This window comes from Halyomorpha halys, unplaced genomic scaffold, assembly GCF_000696795.3.
Source record: "Halyomorpha halys isolate HHAL.00 unplaced genomic scaffold, Hhal_1.1 Scaffold29.1, whole genome shotgun sequence".
NCBI lineage: Eukaryota > Metazoa > Arthropoda > Insecta > Hemiptera > Pentatomidae > Halyomorpha > Halyomorpha halys.
The window spans coordinates 238,302-248,132 of NW_027115892.1; the positions used below are offsets into that span (position 1 = coordinate 238,302).

Genomic DNA, 9,831 nt, shown 5'->3' on the forward strand with positions numbered 1-9,831 from the left:
CGTTGATGACCAGAGGGTTTTACGCCTTTAAGCAAAAAATCAACAACAACAACAACGTTTTTTTCCTAACCTCCTTTATTATTAAATTTATACAATACATGCATACAAATGCATAATAGTGACAAATGTATACTAGCATACTACTTACTGCCTTGGATTGCCTTGTGGTATAACGTGCCTTCAGAAACGTTTTATGAAGTTAAATTAATAGAATAAGAAGTTAACTTGCTTCCACGAGTATGAAGTTGTATTAATTAGTCGAAGTATAAAATCGCATCAACCACTTACACCATTACTGCTACGGAGTAGTGGTGTCGGAAATATGGTGGTTGATAGTGATTGGCCGAAGAAATTTTAATATTGTGACTAATTAATATAGGCTCATACTGGTTGAAACGAGTTTACTTCATTAAAATTATAAGTTTGACTTTAGAAATCGCTTATTAGATAGATAAATAGATAGAGCAAGAAATTACAGTCAAATATAGTTAATAATTAGATTTATTTAAAAATATTATTAATTTAATTTATCATGCTTTCGTTATTTAGAGCATTAATAACATAAGATGAAAAACGGATTTTTACCATCTTTATTGTCATTGAATTTATTTGCTTATGTTTTTTGTAGTTATTATTTTCTGCAATATGTTGTCATGTTATTTACTGAAGCGAAGATGATTGATTAAAGAAATGTTATTTTAATTTTTTTTTTGGTTTAGTGATTGGTTCTTTTTTTTCCTCATATATGTCGGACGTTGATCAGTTAATAAAATCCACTTGGCTTGTACTCAGGAAACCTACATGTTGTTGTTGATTTTTGCTTAAAGGCGTAAAACCCTGGTCATCAACGCCTATGGCATGCATGATAAAAGTAAAAAAAAAAAATTAAAAAACATAAAAATCGAAGAGGAGTTATAATTTATAAAGAAGGCGATGTGCTTTTAAAAATTCAAATACTCGTGTAATTTTAGCTTCCTCATCTGCGAGCGTTTCGGATAAATTTGGGGTCAGTCCTATCCTGTTTATTGTTGGCAAATAGTGAGTACACTCTTCGAAAATATGTCTAATCGTAAGAATGGACTGACAATATTTGCACGTTAGAGGTGGCAGTTTTCTGATCATAACATAAATGTAAACATACATGTATAATCCATATTCTACGCGTGTGAAACCGCCGAAAATTTAAATCATCTTATAGTATGTTTTTTTAGTTTCAAATTTAAATACAATGTTTTGATGTGAGTCTATATTACTAATCGATTTTAATAATCATTCATTTGAAGAGTTTAGGTAGGATATAGTTATGTATTGAAAAAATAGTTAGAATTAGGACTACATACAGATAAATATTTTCATTGCCCAAACTATGCGATAAGAGTTCTTGACCTGGTTCCATTGCGCGGTAGTTCTGAGGATAACTCGTCATTATTGTCATTTTCCTCGCTTCGGCCTCGCAAGGAACAATAATAAACCTCGTTTTAGCTTATGCTAAATATTCCAAATATGAATTGGCTCATAATTAGCAATTTTTTCTTCGCCTTATTCAATAATTATTTATGTTTTATAATTTATAGTTGTATCATTTCTTCAAGGTTTATTTTTCGTCCTTGTGGTTGGTATGTTTTCGTTATACGATCGAAATGGCGTGTGTCTCAACGAGGAAAAGAACTGTATTAATTCGAATTCTAAAAGGTGTATTTCGAAACTCTTCAAAAAACAGGATTATGTTATATAATTCTATTAGAATGTCAGTTAGGGTGTTGAACTGGTGTAAAAATTTGAACCATTTAAGGTAGGCAATATTTTAAAGGGTTTTACCACACGAAAATTTTAAATGCTTGTCATACTGGTTTCTAATACCATTTAAGAGGCTTATTACCATTTAACATCTGTGAAGTATGATATTAAATTTAGTAATTTCTAGTTGTTTATTGACTTAGCTGCTCAATTATATTCACGACGCAATATAAACCTAAGCCTCGCTTCGAATATCGAATCGTTGTTTCTTTGAACAATACTTTTCTTTCGTAAATATTTTCCATTCAGCACAACTAATTTCGGGTCTTGACACATTTTATTTGTACAGTCTTTCTTGTTTCTTGATGCCACTTGTTATTCGAAAAATATCATTTTAATTTGGAAGTTCATACTCATAATAAATATAATTTTAGTTAATTTTTTTTTTTTTAAATATTCTAGTATCTTTGTTTGTTTATGAAAACTGGATCAAATTCTTTAAGTTACAATAGTAAAATTTACAGAGCAGATATACATCGGATCTTACATTACATACCTTGGCTCGTTGTAAGTATTGCCTCTTTGGCACTTACAATACATTTCGTAAGCCTTGACATAGCTTGATAGTAAGTATTAAAAATCTTTTGTATTAAGGATCCAGAATTTGATACTGTCGTGTTTAGCTTGTTATTCAATTTATTACTTAAAAAACCTGTTATGACTGGAAAGAGAAGAAAATTATTTAATATTCTGTCAAAAAAAAAACCTTGTTCTTTTTTTCAACGTAATTTTCCTCGTACTCGGAAGCAATTTTTTAAATTAACTGGAATGTAAATTATGCCAAGGATCTTTATCCGATACAGGTTTAATAAATTAAACTGTGCTTATAGTATCAATGTTACAACGACATCTATTAATCTTTTACACATTTAAATTAAATATTTTATAGGTTACTAAATTCCGATAAAATAAAATTAACTAAAGATAATTAAAAAGAAGGAATAATTATTGTTTATAATCATATCTATAAGTTTCAAATGAAAATCAGAAACATCAAATGTAAAAAAAAAATTAAAAAGGCAACAAAAAGTAAATCCTCTAACTAAAGTAATATTTTAGGTATTTTATAATAATGATAAAATAAAAATTAAAATAAATGAAATAATGATGATTATATATATATAAATATTTATAATCCTTAATACATAATAAAAACATCGGATAATATTTATGTAAATTTCATCTATAATAAAATTATCTATCTTTTTATATATTAAACAATTTTATTTGAAACATTTAATTTTTATTCTTTTGAAATTTGGTGGACAGGAAGTTATCAAAGATACGGGATATGAAGGTTGGAAAGATATAGGTACTTCATTTTCTCGTGCTTCCCATTCTCTTCTGTAATATTATTATTTTTCGCATTGTTGATTCTTGCTTAAGTTTTGGTCTATTATATTTTTAAGTAAAATGGTTTCTTATGTATATAATAGACGAATGCGACAATCGATTATATTTGTCGTGATTTCAGTATAAATAATAATCCAGCTTTACAAGGTCCAAACCGACGTCATGGTCTCAGCTCTTGGTCGTTTTAATCTGTCTCGGTTCGGGTCTCAGCGAAAATAATTATTCTGTTGACCAGATATCCTTATAAAGTTCTTAGTGTAGCACTTGTTTGTTGTGTGTCATTAATTAAAGTTAAAATGGTGTGCCCCGATAGATTAGACCGTTAATGGGGTATGAAAACACGCTGGTGTATTTGTTTGAGCCGAGTACAACAAATAGCTTATAAAAATAAAAGGCAAGGAGGAAGAAGTGTGATCTAATGGTTTAGATTTGGCTAGTGGTGAGGTTACATTCTTCCGTCTGTTGGCCACCTAAAATTACCACCGCTGTAGAGCCTTGAGGGGCAGGATGACGAAAGTTGAACGTTGGTGGGGATACGTACGCTTCAGGTGCAAATGCTCAATTGACGTCAATGATGATGTTGCATTACCATTCCTCATAGGATATTAATCTCGTGTCAATCAACTATTGACTGATAATCAACCGCTTTTTTATTTTCTCATCTACAATTTCGGTCTTCTCCGGTTGTTGTTAATTATTTTTACTAAATATTTTATCTTCGGACATAGCTGTCATTTTACTTGAGCGAATAATTTTTAACCTATATTCCAGAATATGGGTAATGTGTTTCGAAAATTCTCTCTCTCCCGTTCCATATGATTTATTAAATATAAACCGAGTATAGCAAAACATTTCTATACTGATAAGGATAAAGGATTTGAATCCAAAAAATGTCGATGTTGAGTTAAGTACCTACTCAGACTCAGAAAGAAATTCTCTATCGATTGGTATAAAAGATTTAAGTTGCATATTATGATAATATCCTGGTTAAAACTGTACTGAAAGGATAAGTTTTTATACAGAATTTTTTGAACTTTATTTTTTTATTTTTTTTTTTTTTTAATAATTTATTTATTGATATTTACAACTGTATACACATATATACAACAAGTAAATTTGCTGTAGGTGACATAGTGACATGATAAAAACATGTGGAGAATCTACCCATTGATAGAACTCCAAAAACATTTCTAGAGGAGAAGATCTCGAGGCCATCTTCTTTTCAGACGCCTAGGAGGATTATTAGGTAATGAAGGAGAAGCCAGGTTAGAAACAAGTGGATTTGGGTGGTTGAGAAGTTTATTATGGAAGGAACGGTATCTGGTTTTGGCCAAATCGGCAACATATGGAATATTGAGGTCCTGATGGATGACTTGATTTGTGACAAAGTAAGGAGCATTAAGGATTTTACGAAGGATTTTTTATCTCCTAAAAAATCAAGAATACGGACTTAAATCCTTTATGCCTATCAGTACAGAATTATAACCGCAATATATATTCTTTCAATTTTCCCTTCTCTCCAAGCTCTCCCTTAGCAATTTGGTGTATTTTTAAGCTTTATACACCGTCCTTCAGAACTGCGTTCGAACGTTCCTTCCTTGCCTTAACTGTTCCATTTCCATTCTGAATTCAAATCCGTTTCTCAACGCCTGTTCATCATCTAGATAGACTCTGAGTTACTGTAAAATATTCTGTAAAGATTTTATTGTATTTTTATTTTTCTTGTTTAAAATACTCATTATTTTTCTTTTAAGATTATGATTTTTCTTATTTTGAGACAGCGTTTAAGAAATGAATAAAGGGCGTGATATGTGTTGTTTGAAGAAGAAGAAGCAAAACAGTATTCTAATAATGTATGAAAAAAAGGGATTTTTCATTATATATAACATTTTTTTAAATGAAGTTACAAGTTATCAGGCCTTTTTGTAATTGTTACTTAAGGAACCTCCAATCTTTAAAAATACCTAGTTTTCGCACAATAATTTATCACTTACCAATAGGTTTATACCTTTGGATTATATTCTCATACATCCATCTAACTGAAGACTCTTTCTCCCTAGTTTCTTTAAGTGTGGTCCGTTTGTTTATATACATAATTTTCAGATATATTTAGTTTATGTTATCAACTTCCGGAGGACATGATCTCTTCTTATGTAAGAAACAAATGTATAGTACATATTTAACACATGTAGAACCGCCGGATCAAAGCTTGTCGAAGGCAATTGCTATAGAATTTACTCTAATATTTTGCAATATTTAAGTTTTGGGGTAAAATATCAAATCTCAATTTAAATTTTTGATGATTTAGTTTAACATGTGAGAGCGTCATGATTCCAATGCTCTCTATTATTAAGTCAGTTTCACAACACTACTGAGTCAATGGTGGTTAAACCTATATTGACAACTTTAATAATGAAACGATACCATTGAGAATATGTTAATAATTCTCATTGCCATGCCCCGCAGAGAAAAAAAAAACAGTCCTTTTTTTGGAAAAATAATTTCTTTAACTATATTTATTTATTTTATATTTATAGCCAGATTGGCCTGCTACGGGGCTGGCATGGTTGATATAACCGTTATATTATATATATATATATTTAACAGTTGATTATGGGGGGGGGGATATAGTCTCGTACAAAAGACACCCCTAACTATATACAATGTTGTTATTTAAAGAAGAAAAAAATAAAATAAAATAAATAGATAAGAGTAATGCTTCTTAATAAATTCCCTAACTAATTATTCAACATTTTATGTACAGAACACAAATTATTGTTAATAGATAGAAACAAAAATTACAATTGTTTTGTAACTGAGTTTTCTTCATGATTAATAAACATGATGACCACTAGAACTAACACACTAAGTTTGTGATACTTGAGCAAGAGTGAAATGGAGAAACGTTAAGTTTTTTTTTTCTGCATCGCATCAGTTATTTTGTAAGTTGTCTGTTTATTTCTGTTTGGCATTTTTTATATGTATTAGTGTTGTTAACTATGTCTCATGTGTTTATAAGATTGGTGTAACATTTAAATGAAATTGAATTTAAATTTTGTACGATTATAACAAAATTTACTCGAAAAACGGTCTAAAATTCCAGTCCATTACAAAAAACTGATATACATGTCTATTATAAGGCCTATCTGGACATAGGAGTTGAGCTTTGGGGTTCCACTGAACCATCGAATTCCTCCCGAACCCAATCCTTACAATCCAAAGTCCTTCTTAAAATTCTTAATGCTCCTTACTTTTTCGCAAATCAAGGCCATGGTTTGGCCAGAATCAGATACCAATCCTTCCATGATAAACTTCTCAACCACCCAAACCTAGTTGTTTCTAACCTGGCTTCTCCTTCATAAGCTAATAATCCTCTGAGGCTTCTGAAAAGAAGACGGGCTCATGATCTTCTCTTCTAGAAATGTTATTGAATCTATGATGGGTAGATTCTCTAATTTGTATCATGTCATTTTATCACTTACAGCAAATTTACTTGTATATATTTTTATATAGTTGTAAATGATAATAAATAAATTATATTAAAAAAAAAAATAATAAAGTTTGTACAACCGAATTTTTGCTAACAGCTCGATTCTTATGTTTTTATGTGGTAATCTTAAAGAATTAGATTTCTTTTGAAATTTTTTTTCTCGCGGACGAAATAATAGTGGTTTTTTTCACTAAACCTTAAAAATCTGAAATATTATTTGAATTTAATCGTGTAGTCAGAAATCAACCTCTGCAACTTTCACTTCATGGATCATTTGATTTTTAGTTTAAAAAAAAAAGTTTAAATCACTCTCAATAATGTTGAATAGAATTAAAAATTGTAAGGAATGAATGAATAAATGGAAAGAATAACTTTATTCTACAATAAAAGTCTTCTAAGAATAATTTCATTTTCTAGATTTTTACTGTTTCATTGCCACAGATAAAATTGGTTTGTGAATTAATCTTCAATCGCTGTTTTAGCTTTGCTGCCTACATTAATTTTCAGTCGAGTGGGTTATTGGAGGTTTGGATTAGTTAAATGGAATCTCAATTATAGAGAGTAATTTGTATATCGGATATAGAATAACATGATACTGTATAATAGAAATGCCTATTTACCTCAATCTTGAAATAATTTAAGCAAAATGTAATTGATACTTTCATTTTCATTAATTTTTATAAAAAAATCGATGAGGCTCTCTCTCTCTCTCTCTTTTTTTCATTTTTTTTTTACTTTCAGTTATATGGAATATATAGTAAAAGATTGTATTGTGATCCTGAAAAAATTAAAATCGAGTTTTGGGCGGAATTATATGTCTTTCTGTCTTGTTTTAGATATAATACATGTAATATTAATAATACTTGTTTTAGGTCCCGTTTTACATTTCAAGCCCTAAAAACCTAGTCTCGCTAAATGGTCTGTGAACAGCCTATCTCTCTAATGAAAAGTCGTACGTAACTGAAATTACATATTTAAGGTAAGTAAAATCCATCGACCCGAAGTGCCACTTTATATAATCTATTATATAGTATTTATATAAATACTAAAGTAGATAATGACTGCTTCGTTGTATTTTCTTAAACTGTTGTGTTTTTACGAGGAACAAAATTTATATTTGTTGTTACCGTCTCGAGAAACCCTAAAATATAAACTTACAGGAACGGAAAACGAAAAATTTTTATCATACTTTTTCGTCTTTTTATTTATTTATTTTCAAAAATTATAAAAATAACGATAACATCACCACGAGCTTACTAACATACAAAAAACTTGGGGGGCGTAAGTAGATTAGTAAGTGAAAGTTGTGTGATGCGAGCATCGCACCTTTTTATTTATAAGAAATTGTTCTAAAAAATATCATATAATTTTAATAAACGTTTTAGTCCCTCACAAAACGAATCCAATTAAACTAACAGCTTAAGTTTCCTTATTGAAATATTGATGGATGTTGGCGTGCATGCTCTCACCTGGTGATATTCCACTTCATCGTCGTTTAATATTATAGTATCCATTTTTGTACTGTTATACCTATATCGACTTTCTGTTAACCTAATCAAGACATTATCGTTGGCATGAACATTTTTTGGTATTGATTTTTAATTTTAAGACCAATCTGTGGTCATTCATAATTCATAACTGATGATCATATAATTATTACAAATAGTTATGTGTATGATTGATCGGATTAAAATATTTACTCATATATTATAGGCATTAATACTTCATAAAGAATTTTATACCCGAGTTTAATCGTTATTAATTCCATTCCTCTTGTTAAACGTTTCTATTTATGCAAATATATTTTTAGCCACTGACGTTTGATTAGATTTATTGTATTTTTATGCATGTAATGTTTATTAATGAGATGATTAAAAACATTATTGCGGTATATAAAATAAATTCAATTAATGTTTCATGCAAATTAATGATTGTATGCTAATTTTAAGTCATTAATTGAAATATAGTTCTGTGCAATAAAATATAAACTTAATATAATAAGCTTGAGCATTGATGTCATACGAATTATGAAGATGCTTTAAAATAGTCAATTATTGTGTATCTAATTTTATTTTATTTTTTTACTTCAGCAATCGTAAAACAAGATTGAAGTTAATTCTCTACTTACATTCTTTCAATGATTTTGAATATATATTAAAAAAAAAAAAAAATTGAAAAGGTCTTAAGATTAGCTATGAAGATATTTTTCTTTTCAGTGGGATCCGTATAGTTTTATCAAGGCAGGGTTTTTCAAGAAAGGTTTTGCATAATTGAGACTAACCTTTAGAGAGGCATACTAGGTTATTAGCAAATTTTCAAAAGAATTAAAACTGAAACAAACCCGGTACAATAAACTCTCTCCCTAATTCACTGAATAAAATTTTGAATTTACATATAACAGCCTCCTCCTTTATTCTTTATACGTTGCTTCACTGTTCACGTTTATAAAATTTTCAAATATGAGTTGGTTACTCATGTTCCAGAATAAAATATTTGTCCAAGCAATGCACAATACCGTTTACCATATTTACTGAAGTGTAAATCAATAATTTTTTATGAATTTCTAGACTAGAATATCAATTTGTTTTAACTTAATTAAAAGATTTATTTAATTTTAATTTTTTTTCATAAGGAATGTGTTGAAATAACCTGAATTCATAAAGGAGTTGTAATTACAATTAATAAGAGTCAAGAAGTAATTGTAATTTCATTTACTTAGCATCAAGAAGTATTTGTAATTGTGAATCTCAATTCCAACTTGAGTAATTGTATAGAGTAATTGCAGTTACAACTTGAGTAATTGTATAGAGTAATTGCTGCTACAACTAGAGTAATGGTATAGAGTAGTTGCAGTTACAACTAGAGTGATTATATTCAGTAATTGCAGTTACAACTAAAGTAATTGTATAAAGTTTTTGCAATTATAGTAATTGTAGAGTTATTGCAGCTACAACTAGACTAGCGGTCGCCAAACTTTTTGACTTTACAGACCAGTTAATTTATAATTTAAATCCTGCGGATCATTAATGGGGATTTTTATGTGTTAAATATATTTATAAAAAAAGAATGGTGATCTAAGACCACATAAAATATACCTTGTTAATAAAATTCAACTATTAATTTTAATCATTGTCTATTCTTTTGTTTGTATATATTTTAAGAGAGTTTTTTTTATTTATTTATTTTTTATT

At 29.0% G+C, this 9,831-nt stretch overlaps 1 protein-coding gene across 5 annotated transcripts in view; it reads left to right on the top strand.

The window, feature by feature from the left end:
• LOC106684431 (uncharacterized) overlaps positions 1-9,831 on the top strand; it is a 284,598-nt gene that overhangs the window by 51,538 nt on the left and 223,229 nt on the right. For 2 of the 5 annotated variants that reach the window (XM_067052858.1, XM_014426522.2), the window contains exon 2: positions 7,513-7,619. The exons of the other annotated variants lie outside the window; for them this stretch is intronic. The gene's annotated coding sequence lies outside the window, so the exon portion shown is untranslated. The remainder of the gene's footprint in view (positions 1-7,512; positions 7,620-9,831) is intronic. 5 annotated transcript variants of the gene reach the window in all.